This window comes from Equus caballus, chromosome 14, assembly GCF_041296265.1.
Source record: "Equus caballus isolate H_3958 breed thoroughbred chromosome 14, TB-T2T, whole genome shotgun sequence".
Classification (NCBI taxonomy): domain Eukaryota; kingdom Metazoa; phylum Chordata; class Mammalia; order Perissodactyla; family Equidae; genus Equus; species Equus caballus.
Window position 1 is genome coordinate 11,950,499 of NC_091697.1, and position 17,923 is coordinate 11,968,421.

Genomic DNA, 17,923 nt, shown 5'->3' on the forward strand with positions numbered 1-17,923 from the left:
GAGAAGGTTCCACGGGCATTTGAAAAGAATGTGTATTCAGTGGTTTTTGGATGGAATGTTCTGTATATATCTACTAAGTCCATCTGGTCTAATGTGTCGTTTAAGGCGAGTGTTTCCTTATTGATCTTCTGTTTGGATGATCTATCCATTGGTGTAAGTGGACTGTTAAAGTCCCCTACTATTATTGTGTTACTGTCTATTTCTCCTCTTATGTCTGTTAATAATTGCTTCATATATTTAGGTGCTCCTATGTTGGGTGCATAGATATTTACAAGTGTTATATTTTCTTGTTGGATTGTTCCCTTTATCATTATGTAGTGCCCGTCTTTGTCTCTTATTACAGTTTTTGAATTAATGTATATTTTCTCTGATATAAGCATTGCTACCCCTGCTTTCTTTTCTTTGCCATTTGCAAGAAATATCTTTTTCCATTCTTTCACTTTCAGTTTGTGAGTGTCTGTAGGTCTGAAGTGTGTCTCTTGTATGCAGCATATACATGGATCTTGATTTTTTATCCAGTTGGCCACCCTGTGCCATTTGATTGGAGCTTTTAGTCCAATTGACATTTAAAACAGCTATTGATAAGTATGTATTTATTGCCATTTTGTCACTTTTTTCTTTTTTGGGTGTTTTAGTGGTTCTTCTCAGTTCCTTTCTTTTTCTTTTGCTCTCCTCCCTTGTGGTTTGATGGCTATCTTTAGTAATATGTTACATTTCTTCTGTCTTACCTTTTTTCCTGCTTGTTGTAGGTTTATGGTTTGTGGTTACCATGAGGATCATATTTAATATACTATGCATATAACAGTCTCTATTGAGTAGATAGACTCTTTAGCTTGACCTCTTTCTAAAAGTTCTACTTTTTCACTCCCCTCCCCTCTAGTTGGTTTTTGAAATTAAAGCATAAATTCAGTTATGCTGACATCTTCTTTTAAAATTCAAAAACAAAAGAAATAAAAATAAATAAAAGAAATAGTTCACGCTTTTATCTCCTTAAGTTAATAATAAACTTTCTATTAATTGATGTACCTGTGGGTTTCTTCTGCTATCTAAGACATTGGGTTTCTTTCTAATTTACACAATTTTTAATTGAAAATGTAAGATTACTTTTGTCTTATTTTCAGTAGATTTAAGAAAAAAAGAAAGCATGCTCCTGTTCAAGGTAGGAGGGGACTGATTACACGTCAATTATTTCTTAGACACATGAGAATCAAAAAGAGGAAAGGAGCACATGATCAGCAGTATTAATGTCTTTAGAACAACAATAGATTGAGTCCCCTATTTTACTTAACATGATGTAGTAAATTATTTTTATGTCGAGGAACGAATTCTCATGGTCTTCATTTTCTGTGTGTGCCCTATGGGAGATTGGAGAGTTTGACGCATGCTTACAGCAGCTTCAGTGTATGTACTTAGAGCCCATGATTTCAGAAGTTTCCCCAGAGCTTGGAGCTGTTGATGAACCCAGACCACCATCAGGGTCCCTCTCTAGTCTTTCCTTGGGAGAGTTGTATCATGTTGTCACTTCCACGAATACCACTGCACAACTATCATGGTCCATAACCCTTGTAGAGGAATGGGCCAAGCCCAGGAACAGCACTTTCATTTCCTCCGACATCCAGAATTGTACCTGGATGGAGCTCCTGTGTGCACTCAGGAGGAGAGAAGACATTGCACGTTCCCATCATGTTCCTCCAGCTAAATCTGCACCTTCCAACTTTTGATCTTTAATGGTTCCTTGTAGCTTACAAGTAATCCGATGGTGAGTAGATTTCTAGATTTAGAAGCTCAACTCAGAAGTCTGCACTTTTCTTTGGCTTCTTGAATATAAAAAGCCATATGGAGTTCCTCAAAGAGAAAGAAAAAAAAGAAAGTGAGGAAATTTCTCCTTGATCTTGGAAAGTTTATGGACGATGACAGACATACCAAGACAGAGATCTACACACAAACACACACATCACAACACGTACTATTTACTTTTAACACACCAATAAATTTGTCAATGCAAAATGATGTTTAAAAGATGAAATATAAAAGAGCTGAGGATACATAATATGAAGAAACACAAACTAGAAGGATTTTGACGTTGAGACTGGTGTTTGTCAAAAGAGACTGAGATTTGTCAGGCAGATGTAAGAAAATGCAATCAGAAATGTGAGTTTCATTTTGGAAAAAATAGCATTGAAAAGGGTGTTCTCAGCCTCGTGGGGAGAGATGGGAAGGTATTAGCTCGTGACTGGGATGATCTAGGCCTGCAACCTGGACTGAAAACATTGAGCCCATTTCATATCTTCCGTAATTGTTGCCATGCTTTTTGTGAGCTTTAAACTCTTTCATCTTCAAGACTAAAAATGCTGTGGAAATAAACTAAAATCTTTAATCATATGGCCACTTATCCTCCAGGAAATGAAAAAGTTCATTCTGTTGACTTGTGGTTTGAGTGTGGGCATTTCTGAAGCAGCAGGTGCAGTTGGGGGCAACATTGTTCATATTGTTTGATCAGGACCCAGAGGGAAACATATATTTTAACCTGTGGCACACTGTCAGCACATAGACTCCCAAATACACACTTTGAACAAACGTTTTACAAAGCAATAAGAAGGAATGAGGTGTTGCTCATCTCTTCTCCCCTGCTGGAGTGATGTAACAGAAAGCCAGCTAAGACAAAAAGTTTAAATACTACCCAAAGTCTCATAATACAATACCCAAAATGTTCAGCTTTCAATCGAAAATAATTCTTCACACTAACAATCAGGAAAACATCACACAGTGAAGAAAGATAAACAATAGATGCCAACACAGACATGACAAAAATGTTAGAATTACCTATCTGACAATGATTAAAAGCAACTATTAGGAAAATAAATTAACACACATATGAATAAACTTGAAATAAATGGAATAATTGAAAGTCTCAGCAAGGAGATGCAAAATATGTGAAGCAAAACTGATATCAGTGAAAAGAGAAGTAGATCCACAAATACACCTTATGACTTCAATAAAGCCTTCTTAACATCTGATAAAAACCTCAACAGAAAGTCAGCAAGAATATAAGAGAACTCAACGTGATGAACTGATAAGATCCAAGCAACATTCATAGACACTAAATCCAACAACATAGAAGACGTATTAATTTAAAATGCACAAAAATATATAGACCAATATCCCTCACAATTATAGACATAAAATTCCTTAATATATTATCAAATTATATTTTGCGGTATATAAAATGAATTATATAGCATGTCCAACTGTGGATTACTGCAGGGATGCAAGCCTAGCTCAATATGAAAAATCAATCAACGTAATTAACCATATGAAAAGATTAAAGAAGAAAACTCACATGATCATATCAATCAATGTATAAAACAATTTGACAAAATTTAACACATGATTAAAAAAATCTCAGTATGTTAGGCATAAAGAACAGCCTCACCCTGATAAAATTGAGCCACAGAAACCTACAGCTATCACTATCCCTAAGGAGGAAATATTTAACACTTTCCTGCTATCACTGAGAACAAGGCAAGGAGGCCCATCCTCACTACTCTTATTTAATATCATACTGGAAGTTCCAGTGAGTGCAATGAGACAAGGAAAGAAAAGACATGCATATAGAAAAAGAAGAAATGCAACCATGCCTTTTTTGCAAAGGACATGACTGCTTCCATAGAAATTTCCATGGAATCTACAAATGAAGATTTCTATAAGTAATAAGTGGCTTCACCAAATTTGGAGGCCACAAAATTAGTATACAAAAATCATTTGGATTTCAGTATACTAGAAATGACAGCATTGGCAGAAATTTAAAGTATATAGTCAGTTACTATTCTTCAAAGATGAAAAACTTAAGTGTAATTCTAAGAAATACACAAAAAATTTGTAGAAGTCTTGTACAGATCTTGGATTCTGAGAACTTTCAAATGCAGATGAAATTAATCAAAAAAAGTCGATCTAAATAAATGGAGAGACGCAGTACATTCGTGAGTCGGAAAATTTAGTATTGTAAAGAAGTCAATTTTCTTTTAAATTGATATATGTATTTAATATAATTCCCATCAAAATCTCAACAAGACATTTTGTAGATACAGAAAAAATTATGCGAAAATGTGTATGGAAAAGCTAAGGAGCATGCATAGCTAAAACACTTAAATAAGAGAATAAAGTGGGAGAAATAAGGCCACAAGCTTGTAAAAGTCAAAGTTACAGCGTTCAGAGCTGAATGGTTTTGGTAGAAGGATAGACGCAGATCAAGAGCACACGGTAGGCGTGGTTGGCGGCATTTTGGATGTCCATCACGCAGCCCTGCACAGCCCTCCTGCATTACTCACCGCGACCAGAGAGGGCGCTAAAGGAACTGGCCCTGAGGAGAGAAGCGGATTCCCCCGCCAGCCGGAAGTCCGTGGTGGGCGTGTCAGGGGCGTGGTCGGCGCTTGGAGGCGGGGCCGCAGCGGCCAGCCCCTCCCCCAGGGCCCTCAGAGCCGGCGGCGGCGGCGGCAGTTGGGCGTCAGCGACTTGGCAGCGGGGACATTGGCGGCAGCGGCCCCTCAGAGCCTGGACCCCGGTGAGGGCGCCGACCCCGGTCGTGTGTGGCAGGTGACAGTCGCGGGCGCTGAGCAGGGACCAGACTCCGCTCGCGCTCCTCGTCCTGAACGCGCTGACTGACTGGAAGGTGTGGCCGCCCCGCGTGCCCCCTGAGGAGGATGTGCAGGTTTGTCCTCAGGGACCGAGGGCTCCAGGTCCGGCCGAGGGGGCACAGGGCGGGGCTCAGGGCGTCCGAGTGGCTCCTGAGCCCGGAGTCAGTGGGTTTGGCTCATTTAACTTGAGGCTTTGGGAAGCACGAGGGTAAAATTGGGCGAATTGTGCAGGATTTCAACTCTAAACAGCCTTGTCATTTAGGTCTTTTGGGTAATATTGAAATTTCAAAAACTGCAGAAAGTAGTTTGTCAACGGCTTTATCATCGATTGATGTGATAGCGATCACGGAAAATCACTGTTTTGCAGTTGCATTTCCTGTCGGTGTCATTTGGGGCAGTTTTGAGAGAAAACTACAAACCGTAGATGTGGTGGTTGAGAGGGTGGAACTGAAGGGCGGATGTCACTGACGTGAGAAGCTGGAGCAGGCGGATCAACGGTCAGAGAGCGGACCCGAGGGTCCCAGGGCCTGAGGGGGGGGCTGGGCGCTCATGTTCAATGGGAACAGGGTTTGTATGAGATGGGGAGTGTTCTGGAAAAGGGTAGTGGTCATGGCTGCACAGCATTGCGGATGGACTTAATGCCGCTGCGTGCACACTTAAAGACGGTCGGAACGGTAAATTTTGGGTTATACATATTTTACCATAATGAAAACAGATGATTAGGAGTGGAGAGCCGTGCTTTTTGTGCCAGCTTGTCCTCAAAATGCTCCTTCCCGCTTTCCTGCGATCATTTGGAGCAGAGAGGATCTCCTTTCTAGATCCATTATGCCTCCCAGGAAGTTTATCGTGGAGATTTAAACAGTGTAATTTCTTTTAAGTCTTAATAAGTTTGCAAAGAAATTGGCTATCTGGGATGAAAAGCCATAGGGAGTTAGGATTGGGGGAGAAAGGATTCCATCTTTCTTTCTTTCATATGGTAGTTCAAGTATTAGTTTTTGAGGCATCTCCATCCTGTTTTCCAAAGTGGCTACAACAGTTAACATGCCACCAGCAGTATATGAGGTTCTCCTTTCTCCACGTCCTAAAACACACTTGCTATTTCTTGTCTGTTTGAATAGCCATTCTGCTTGGGTGTGAGGGGGTATCTCACTGTAGCTTTGATTTGCATTTGCCTAATCTTTTCAAGTGCCTGTTGTTCATCTGTATATCTTCTTTGGAAAAATGTCTGTTCAGATCTTCTGCCCATTATTTAATTGGGTTTTACTGTTGATGTTGAGTTGTATGAATTCTTTATGTATTTTGGATACTAATCCAAATATTAATGCAAACATCTTCTCCTAACTTAGTTTGTCTTTGCATTTTGTTGATGGTTTCCTTTGCTATGCAGAAGCTTTTTAGTTTGATGTAGTCCCATGTGTTTATTTTTCCTTTTGTTACTCTTGCCTAAGGGTGCATGATATTCAAAAAGATACTAAAGCTGACATTTAAGAGTATATTGCTTGTGTTTTCTTCCAGGACTTTTATGATTTCAGATCTTACATTCAAGTCTTTAATCCATTTTGAGTTAATTTAGGTGTATGGTGTAAGATAATGGTCTACTTTCATTCTTTTCCATGTGACTGTCCAATTTTCACAACACCATTTTTTGAAGACTTTCCTTTCTCTCTTGTACGTTCTTGGTTCCTTTGTCGGAAATTAGCTGCCCATGGATGCGTGGTTTATTTCTGGGCTCTCAATTCTGTTCCATTGATCTGAGTGTCTGTTTTTCTGCCACTACCATGCTGTTTTGATTACTGTAGCTTTGTAGTCTATTTTGAATTCAGGAAGTGTGATACCTCCAGCTTTGTTCTTTTCTCTCAGGATTCCTTTGGCTATTCAGAGTTTTGTGTTGTTCCATATAAATTTTAGGATTCATCATTGTATTTCCATGAAAAATGTTGTTGAGATTCTCATTCACAGTGCATTGATTCTGCAGATTGCTTTATGTAATAAAGACATTTGAACTATGTTTATTCTTCCAGTACATGTACGTGGAATAGCTTTCCATTTCTTTATGTCTTCTTCAATTTCTTTCAATAGTGTCATATTTTTCACTGTATGGGTCTTTGACCTCCTTGGTTAAATTTATTCGTAGGTATTTTATTCACTTTTTTGAGACTGTAAATGGATTTTTATTTTTGATTTCTCTCTCTGCTAGTTCCTTGTTAGTGTATAGAAATACAACTGATTTTCATATGTTGATTTTGTACCCTGAAACTTTACTGTATTCATTAATTATTTCTAGTAGTTTTTGGTTAATTCTTTAGGGTTTTCTACATAGAAAATCATGCCATCCAAAACTAGTGACAGTTTAAGTTCTTCCTTTCCAATTCAGATCCTTTTTATTTCTTTTTATTGCCTAAATTCTCTGGCTAGGACTTCTAATACTATGTGGAATATAATGGTGAGAGTGTACATCCTTGTCTCGTTCCTGTCTTTAAAGGAATAGCTTTCACTTTTTCACAATTGAGTGTGATGTTGGCTGAGGGTTTGTGGTATATGGCCTTTTTTACATTCAGGTACTTTCCTTCTATTCCTACTTTATTGAGAGTCATTATCATAATTGGATATTGGATCTTGACAAGTGCTTTCTCTGCATCTATTGAGATGTTCATGAGTTTTTTATTCTTCATTTTGTTAATGTGGTGTCTCACATTGATTGTTTTGTGGATGATGTTGAACCATCCCTGCATCCCTGGAATAAATCCCAATTCATCATGGTGTACGATTCTTTTAATGTATTGTTGTATTTGATTTCCTAATATTTTGTTAGGGATTTTTGCGTCTGTGTTCATCAGCAATATCAGTCTGTAACTTTCCTTTTTCGCATTGTCCTTATCTGGCTTTAGTTTTAGGGTAATGTTGGCCTCATAAACTGAGTTAGGGAGTGTCCCATCCTCTTCAACTTTTTGGAAGAATTTCATAAGGATAAATATTAAGTCTTTGAAAGTTTGGTAGAATTCAGCAGAGAAGCCATTTGGTCCTGGACTTTTGTTTTCTGGGAGGTGTGTCTTACTGCTTTAGCTTTCTTACTAGTGACTGATCTATTCAGGCTCTTTATTTCTTCTTGATTCAGCTGCAGGAGGTTATATGATTCTAAGAATTTATCTTATTCTTCTGGGTTATTCAATATTTTGGCATATGGCTTTTCTTAGTATTTTCATATAATCTTTTCTATTTCTGTAGTATCTGTTGTAATTTCTCTTCTTTCATTTCTCATTTTATTTGAACATTCTTTTTTTATTTGTGAGTCTTGCTAAGGGTTTGTCAATTTTGTTTTTCTTTTTGAAGAAGCAGCTCTTATTTTCATGGATCCTTTGTTTTATTTTTTTAGTCTATATTTCATTTGTGTCTGATCTGATTTTTATTATTTCCTTCCTTCTGCTGACTTTGGGCTTATTTGTCTTTTTTCTCCTACTTGTTTAGGTAGAGTTAGATTATTTATTTGAGATTTTTCCTGTTTTTTCTCCATACTGCTTTTACTGCATCCTGTAAGTTTTCGTATGTTGTGTTTTCAATTTCATTTGTCTCCGGGTGTTTTTTTTATTTCTCCTTTGATTTCTTCATTGATCCAATAGTTGTTCAGTAGCATGTAGTTTAGTCTCCATGTATTTGTGAGTTTTCTAGTTTTCTTCTCCTAGTTGATTTCTAATTTCACACCACTGTGGTCAGAAAAGATGCTTGATATGATTTCAATCTTCTTAAATTTATTGATGCTTATTTTCTTTTCCAACATATGGTCTATCTTTGAGAATGTTCCATGTGCACTTGAGAAGAATGTTTAGAATATCTATGCTGGTACTTTACAGTAGAATATTATATATAGAGAGAGAGAAAGTCCATCTGGTCTAGTGTTTGCTTTAATGCCAATGTTTCCTTGTTGACTTTCTGTCTGGATGATCTACCGATTATTGTAAGTAGGGTGTTAAAGTTCCCTACTATTATTCTGTTGCTGTCAATTTCTCTCTTTACTTCTGCTAATAGTTCCTTTATATCGTTTGGTGCTCCTATGTTTGATGCATACATATGAATATGTCATGTCTTCTGGGTGGAATGTCCCTTTTATCATTATAGAATGCTCACCTTTGTCTCTTGCTATCTTTTTTGGCTTGAAGTCTATTTCGTCTAATATAAGTGTGGTGACACCTACTGTCCTTCAGTTACTATTTGCTTGGAGTATTATCTTCCATCCATTCATTCTGAGCCTTTGTGTGTCTTTAGACCTGACTTAGCTCTCTTGGAGGCAGCATATTATTGGGTCTTGTCTTTTAATCTATCCAGCCACTCTGTGTCTTTTGATTGATGAATTCAATCTATTCCCATTTAGAGTGATTATTGATATGCGAGGCTTTAATACTGCTATTTTATCTATTGTTATCTGGTTGTTCTGTGTTTCCTTGTTTCTTTTTCCTTGTAATTCTGTCTGCAGTTTCAGTCAGCTGGGTTTTTGTGATGTTTTTCTCATTTTCCTTTTTATTTATGATTTATGACTCTGCTCTGATTTTCCAGTTTTGTGGTTAACATAAGGTTTGTATAAAAGATCTCCTAGATGAGAGGTCCTTTTTCTCCTGATAGCACTTTATCTCCATTAGCCTATGAAGATACTATCCTTTTCTTCATCCTGTTCTATGTTTTTATTGTCACAAATTATCCTTTATGTGTGGTGAGTTTGTTATATTAAAGTGGTTATAGTTATTTTTGTTGTGTTTTTTTTCCCATTTAGCCTTTATGGTATAACTGTTTACTTAGTATGATATAGAGTTGCAATTTTCTGATTCTGTCTGTGTCTTTATCACCAAGCTGAAATCTTGTCAACCTTTTCCTTTTAGTTTCAGGTACGATGCTCCTTTGAACTTTTCTTGTAAGGGAGGTCTACTGGTGATAAACTCTCTCAGATTTGTTTGTGAAAGCCTTTGTTTCTCCTTTATATCTGGAGGAGAACTTTGCTGGATAGAGTATTTTTGGCTGATAGTGTTTGTCTTTCAATATTTTGAATATATCATTCCACTCTCTCCTAGCCTGTAGAGTTTCTGCTGAAGAATTTGTTGATAGCTTCATGGGGGTTCCCTTTGTAAATTATTTTCATCTCTCTGGCCACCCTCAATATTCTTTCTCATCATTGACTTTTGACAGTTTTAATGTTACATGCCTTGGAGAGGTCTTTTTGCATTGAGATAATTAGGAGTTCTATTTCTTTCATGTACTGGTATATCCAGTTCTTTTCTCAGGGTTGGGAAATTCTCAGCTATTGTTTCTTTGACTAAGCTCTCTGCTCCTTTCTCACTCTCTTCTCCTTCTGGGATACCTGTTATCCTTATGTTGCTTTTCCTAATTGACTCATATATTCCTCATAGAATTTCTTTATTTTTAAAAAAATGTTAGTTCTCTCTCCTCTTCTACCTGAATCATTTCTATGTCTCTATCTTTGAGTTTGCTACTTCTCTCTTTGATATGGGCTGCTGTATTTCCAGTGCTTTCTACTTTATTTTTCATCTCATTTATCATGTTCTTCTCCTGAATTTCTGTTTGTTTGTTTCTTTAAAGTTTCAGTCTCTTTGATGACGTACTCCTTCTCTTCATTAATTTTATTTCTGAGCTCATTGAATTGTCTGAGTTTTCTTCTAGCTCATTGAGTGTCTTCATGACAGCTATTTGAGTTCCCTGTCAGTCAGATGGCAGTCTTCCATGACTTCCAGTTTGATTTCTAGAGACTTCTCATTTCCTTTTTATTCTGCCTTGTTACTGTAGTTCTTCATGGAGCTTGATGAGTTGATTCTCTGCCAGTGCATTTGTGGCAGTAAACACCTTTCTTATTTGGGTAAGACTTTGGGTACTTTGATTCTAGGCTGCTTCTGCATGTTTTTGAGAGCCTGCACACTTCACCATCCACTGCCACTGCAGAGGCATTGTCAGTACCGTCCCTGTGCTGCTTGTGATTCCAAGGTTGTTGGTGCCTTGATGTTTATGATGTTCCTGCATTCTCAGGTGTCACCATCAGGGTGACCAGCCTGCAAACACTTCCTCTGCATTTGGAGTCTCCTGAGTGTCATATTTTCCCACTGGCTCTCCCTGGGCTTGGGTGAGGCTGCCCTGTGCTTCACTTGTGCTGCTGCTCCCAGGTTTTATGGCAGCATTGCTGCCAGGAGCAGTAGGTTCACAGGTGTCACTGTCACTGCTGGGTGACCAGGGTCTTGTATACATTCCCTGCTGCTGGTAGAGTGTGTGTCAGGAGTGCCACCACTGGGGGCTGGGTCGTGGGTTCTGCTGTGGCTCCTGAAGCCTCGGGTCTCAGGTGCCATTTGCCACTGCTGGAGAAAGGGCAAGGGCTAAGACATGAGTACCGTTGCTGCTCCTGCAGCATTTGGATGAGTTTGACTATTTTAGAAATCTCGTATAACTGGAACCGTGCCGTATTACAGTATTTGTCCTTCTGTGTCTGGCTTATTTCACTTAGCATAATGCCCCTTGAGGTTCATTCATGTTGTAGCATATGGCAGGATTTCCTTTTTGTTTTTTTGGTTCCTCACTGAATTATATTCCATTGCATGTATATATTATTTTTTCCTTACTGTTTCATTTGTCAGAGGACATTTACGTTGTTTCTACCTCATGAATATTGTGCGTAATGCTGCAATGAACACAGGAGTGAAATTTACTCTTTGTGATCCTGATTTCAATTTTTTAGATAAGTACCCAGAAGTGGGAGAGCGGCATCATATAGTAGTTGTACTTTTGGTTTTTGAGGAAACCCTGTACTATTTTCCACAGTGGCTGCATCACTTTACATCAAACATTTACCCATTTTTCAATCAGGTTATTTGACTTTTTCTGTTATGTCATAGGTGTTCTTTTATGTATTTTTTATAATAACCTCATATCAGATATATAGCTTACAAATATTCTTTTCCCATTCTATAAGTTGTCTTTTCACTTGCTGTTTCCTTTGCTGTGTATATTTTCAGATAATTGTGACCTCCCTTTTCTAATTTTTGTTTTTGTGTCCTGTGATTTGATGTCATGCCCAAGAAATGATTGCCAACACCAATGTCATTATCCCTTTTTCTGTTTTCTTCTAGCACTTTTACAGTCTCCACTATTATGTTTAATTCTAATCCACTTGGAAATCATTTCTGTGTATGGTGTTAGATCAGACTCCTCAGTTTTATTCTTTTGAATATGCATATTCAGTTTTCTGCAAACCTTTTTTGGAGAGCTATCGTTTCTCCATTGTGTATTCTTGGCAACCTTGTTGAAGATCAGTTGACCATCTATGCGTGACTTTATTTCTGGGCTCTCTATTCTGTTTCATTTGTATAGATGTCTGTCTTTCTTCCAGTGTAATACTTCATTGACTATTGTAGCTTTGCAATATGTTTTGAAATCAGGAATTATGAGACCTCCAGCTTTGTTCTTTCTCAACATTGTTTTTTTCTGTTTGAGGTATTTCGTGGTTCCATGTAAAGTTTATGGTCAAGTATTTTTCTTTCTGTATCAGATAGCATTTGGATTTTGAAAGTAATTGCACTGAGTCTATATAACACCTTAGGTAGTATAGATGTTTTACCAATACTAATTTTTCCAATGGACATTGGATATCTTTCTGTTGATTTGTGTCTTTTTCAATTTATTTCATCAATGTTCTTTAGTTGTCACTGTGCAGATGTTTCAGTTCCTTGGTTAAATTTATTTCTAAGCATTTTATTCATTTTGATGTCATTGTAAATGGGATTGTTTTCCAAATTTCTTTTGCAGGTAGTGTGTTGTTAGTGTGTGCAAGCACAACTGACTTTTGTATTTTGTTTTTGTATTCTGAAAATGTTCTAAATTTGTTTGTTTATTCTAACAGGTTTTGGTGGAGTCTTTAGAGTTATCTATATATAATATCCTATCATCTGCAGAGACAGTTTTAACTGTTCCTTTCTGATTTGGATGTATTTTATTTCTTCTTCTTGCCTAATTGCTCTAGCCAGGACTTCCAGTGGTATAGTCAGTAGAAGTGGTGAGAGTGTGCATCCTTGTGTTCTTTCTGATCTTAGAGGAAAAACTTTCAGCTTTTCATCATCTGGTACAATGTTAGCTGTGATTCTGCCATATATGACCTTTATTATCTTGAGGTAGGGCCCTTCTATTTTGAGTTGGTTGAATTTTTTGGTCTTGTTTTTATCATGAAAGAGTGTTGAAACTTGTTGAATGCTTCTTATACATCAATTGAGAGGAACATGTGTTTTTTGTCCTTCATACTGTTAATGTACTATATTACACTGATTGATTTTCTTATGTTAAACCATCCTTGCATTCTAGCAAATATCTTACTTGTTCATAATGTGTAAATTTTTTAAGGTACAGTTGAATTTGGTTTGCTGGTATGTTTTTTTGGGGGGAGGTTGGACTTTTGTGTAAATATTTATTAGGGATATTTTTGTGTTGTTTTGTTTATTGGTTTGTGTTTTCTTTATCTACATCTTATTTCATTGAAGATGGTATTTAAGGTGCTGGCTTTGGCCATTTTGGTGAGTTACTCGGTTTTCCTGCATTTATTTCATGTGTACATGTTATTGTACTTTGATTTTTCTCCTGTTATCCTGTCTCATGTCAACTTAATTCTTAGACTAACCAGAAGGACGTAGAGGGTAGAGGAATTGTCATCCTCCCCTACAGTGGGAACCCTGCCTGTCACTCTTCCCCAGGAAATACAGCACCTGACTCTTGGCTCCAGCTCCTCTGTGTGTTGAATTCAGGGATTTTGGGCTGGGTGTGTTCTCACTCTTTATATTCTCTGGAGGAGAGTGTTCAAGATTGGAATTAGGAAAGTGTACATTTTTCTAAATGGATACACAACTTAACACAACCAATTTGAATGAAGTTTCAAAAATATAAACTGAGGAATAAAAGAAAATTATAAGATGCATTTATAACTCTGCATAATGTATTGGAGAAGGGGACATGAAAAGTAGTGTCAAATATTCTGAGAAGAGTTAGACAGCCCATTTGTTGTCACCACATTCACAGAATCCTTGTGAACATACTTCTAGAGCAGCAGTGCTGGTTTCCCATCTTGGAGGACTCTTGGTATAAAGCTAAGAACTGTTCACCTGCAATCAAATCTGACCTCCCCACTGACAGAGTGACAAAATGGAGGACAAGGTGTCCATCAGCACAGAACCACTGAGATGGGTCATCATAGGATTATCAGAGTGAACATATGCCCCACACTGTGGCGCCCACCTGGTGTTCTCTATATAAGTGTGTTTTTATATCTTGTAGTGTATCATTGAAGAGTAAATAGTTTGAAAAATTGAATAGAGTGTCACAATAATTGTTCTCTGTTTCTGGAAACGAGCTATATGTAGGAAAAAGACCTGCACCCCAACTATAGTGGAGAGTGAAAATTTCAGAGTGAGAGGCCTAAAAGCTGACGTGATGGAAATAAATACAGTACATTTTTTTTTATTTGAAATACCAACCCACCCATTTCTACCCTTTCTGAGATGTCACCTGACATTTCTAGGACAAAGAACATAAAATTTGTTCCTATTTAAATGAAAAGTAGCAAATGGTATACATTTTCAGTATTAATATGAATAATTGCTGGGGCTGGCCCAGTGGCACAGCATTTAAGTTCGTGCACTCCGCTTCAGTGTCCCAGGGTTTGCTGTTTCGGATCCCAGGCACGGACCTACGCATCACTTGTCAAGCCGTGCTATGGCAGGCCTTCTACATATAAAGTAGAGGAAGATGGGCACGGATGTTAGCTCAGGGCCAATCTTCCTCCGCAAAAAGAGGAGGATTGGCAGCAGATGTTAGCTCAGGGATAATCTTCCTCAAAAAAAAAAGAGATGAATAATTTCTGAGGCTCTAATATATAGCATGGTGACTATAGTTAATAATACATTGTTGAACACTTTAAACTTGTTAAGAGAGTAGATCTTAAGTATTCTCACCAAAAACAAAAAGGTGATGGATGTGTTAATTAACTTATTGTGGTAATCATTTGAAAATGTGTGTGTACATATGTATTAAATCACCACATTTCACACCTTAAATATAATACAATATTTACTTGTTAATTATACCTCCACACATTTGGAAATAGAATCATTGGAAATTCCATTTGAAAAGCCATATTTATCTGAGTTATCAAATTATGTAAATTCTTCTCTAGTCATCTCTATATATTACCTACTTTTTCTCTCTATGCAACGGAGACTATGTATTTAGTGAACTTCCTATCTCTATGAATTCACTGAGAAATTTGTGTTCATTGTCACTGTGAAAGGCTAAATTATTCACTGAGAAATTAGTAAAGAAATATCACAATATTTTCACTAGTACAGTTCTGTTAGAGTGAACAGGTTGGGTAAAAAATTACATAATTACTTTGTAAATGGAGTATTTTAGATACAAAAAAGAGTAAGATTAAAGCTGTGTTCTAGTTAATAAATTGATGCTCAATCACACACGTTTATTATTTTTTAACGAAAACTATACATAGGAAGAGAAGTGATGATACACAAAATACACAGAACAGGTAAAAATTTTAGGACAAAAGTGAGAGAGTAGCCAAGTTTAAAGCAAAGTTGGTCTCTTTCATGGTACGAAATTCTTCAGTACGAATGCCCATCATGGCTGATTCACGACACATTTCTACCTATATTTGTGTGTGTGTGTGTGTGTGTGTGTGTGTGGAAGGGAGAGAGAAAGAAATAAAAGGAAAAGAGTAGGCAAAATACACCTTTCTGAATGTTTCCTTAAGAAGGTGCCTGGTGGGGATAAATAGAGGCAGCTGTGCAGGTCCCCGGACCTCTAGCATGACCCCTGCTCAAAGTAGCCCATCACCTCAGCTCCATCCGCTCTAATGTGTGGTCATTGTCATCTTCTGATGTGAGGGTCCCTGTGGGCCAGAGGATGGTGTGAAACCTCCCTTCTCCTGTCACTCAGCCATGGCTCAGTCACTCAAAGTCTGCTTTCCTTGTCTCCTGGGGTCTCAATCCTTAAGCCCCCTTCACTCCTCAGTCTCTCCCTCCTACAAGGGTCTCGGTTTCACCCTGGGGACGCTGCCCTCTTCATGGAGCCCCATCCCCTTAGGTCCCAGGGCTGCAGCCCCAGCGTCATCCTGGACAGCTGTGCTGAGAGGTGGGTCCCAGAGCAGCCGACCTCTGTCCTTCTGAGGATGAAGAACAGCCTCTTCTCAATACCTCCCTGCCTTGTTCCTGTTGATGGACCCCCATCCCCACCAGGGGGGACATGAGAGGCATGAAGGGGGAGGGTCGAGGGGCCTGCACCTGCCTCAGTGGAAAGTGGGGTCAGAGAGAGGGGGAGTGCCTCCACCTTCCCAAACAGTGAGACGTGGCTGGTCTCAGGGCCTTTGTCCTTCTGCTGTGAGAAAGCAGCACAAATTGTCCCTCTGGGGCCAGTTCTCAGGGCCCTGCGCTCCACTGTGTAACAACTGAAGGGGCATCAGAGAGCTCACCATGTGAGGAGGCCTCTCTATGACACTGAGGAGTCAGTGTGGGGAGGAGGTTGCAGCCCAGTGAAGGCCTGGGTGAGGGTCCCACCCCTTTATGAGGAGGGGACTGTGGAAAAGGCAATGCTTAGGGAGGCCCTGCCCTCCTGCAGTTGGGATGCTGACAGTGTATTCTGACATTGTGCAAAGCGCACCAGGGCCAGCAGGGGGCACGGTGGGCATGTGTCTGAACCACATGCGATGAGATAGAGCTGTGACCCAAGCACCTGGCTGCTTAGCTGGTGCCCTCTGCTCAGTGACCCCTGGGCCCCAGCAGATCCTTCCTCCCAAGGTCCCAGAAGAGCCCATATCATAAGTTACCAGCTCCATGTCATCCAATGATAAACTCCAAGGCAAAGGGGATTGAATCTTGGTTCACAGACAGGCTGGGAGAGGTGAGGGGAGAAGGGGAAACAATTTGGATGAAGGGCTCTTGCTCCCATCAGAGTGAGGGAAGGGATGAGGGATAGATAATTGGGCAGCCCTGTGTCATCTGGGGGAGGGAGAGAGAGCTCTGGGGTGTCTCTGTCATGGTCCAGACCCCTCTCCTCACCCTCCTCACTCACTCACAGGTGACTGGACTCTGGGGTCAGGTCAGGTCCCTAGGAGGATACAGGGACGTTTCCTTCCCCTTGGTGTCCAGCCTGGGGTGTGGGAAGGGCCCTGACTCTCCACCTCTGTGACTCTGTGTCCCTCATTTCAGGGTCCTGGGCACGGTCTTTGCTGACCCAGCCATCCTCGGTGTCAGGGACCCTGGACCAGGAGGTCACCATCTCCTGCTCCAGGAACAGCAACATTGGATCCCATAGTGTGTGTTGGTTCCAGCTGTCAGTGGTGCTGCCCCAAAACTCTGACTCTTGGAAGTACCAGGCCCTGAGAGATTCCAGATGATTCTCTGTCTCCAAGTCAGGCAACATGGTCTCTTTGACCATCTGTGGGCTCCAGCCTGAGGACGAGGTGATTGTTACTGTCACACATATGACAGAGACCTCAGTGTACTCAGTGCTGTGTGCCCACGAGGAAGTGAGACATAAACCACCCCCCTGGGGCCCCTGATCACACCTTCACTCCTCTGTGATTGACGTCACCTCTGTCACCAGCATCTGAGGGTCTGAGCCCCCTACATGGGTCTGTCGATCTGAGCATGTCCGTTCCTCTGATCCCCTGTAGACTGAGCCATTCCCATCGATGCACCCTCTGCCTGCTCATGTCCACACAGGCAGGAGCTCCTTTTCCAGGGCACCCAGTCTCTCCAGAGAGACAGTGATGGGGACAGAGGGAGGCGGACTCCAGTCATGTCAGAAACAAGAAGGACCTAGAGACTGCGCTGGAGCCAACACGGATCTCACACGATCCCAAGCTCCTGGTGTTAGGAAAATAAGTGTATTAAATTGTTGGGATCTAATTCTCATGAAAAACTGAAAGAGAAAATATTCTCCATTTTTGGACTTATAATCGATGATCTAATAAAATTCTGTGCATACTCTGCTGATGCAGCTGAAAGGCAAGCTGCTGTGGCCTCTTTGTAGTGACAGGGACATCCCTCAACCCACACCCCCGGTGTCTAGAATCCCAGCTGCCCAGGTCCCTCTCTGACACCAGGAGCAGCTTCATGAAGAGCATCGGGACAACAGTCCTCCTCTAACCGGAGGGCCCAGGTGTGTCAGAGAGGCCGGGTGGGGTGGGGTCTGAGGGCATGTGGGACAGTGTGGGACAATCCTGAGATGGCCCCTCCCAGCTGGGAAGC

The 17,923-nt window shown here is 39.9% G+C and overlaps 1 protein-coding gene across 1 annotated transcript in view; it reads left to right on the top strand.

The window, feature by feature from the left end:
* The first annotated feature begins 4,465 nt into the window (after positions 1–4,465).
* The window catches only part of LOC100629999 (rho GTPase-activating protein 20), an 84,855-nt gene continuing 71,397 nt past the window's right edge, over positions 4,466–17,923 (top strand). Inside the window, exon 1 of the mRNA XM_070232849.1 lies at positions 4,466–4,708. The gene's annotated coding sequence lies outside the window, so the exon portion shown is untranslated. The remainder of the gene's footprint in view (positions 4,709–17,923) is intronic.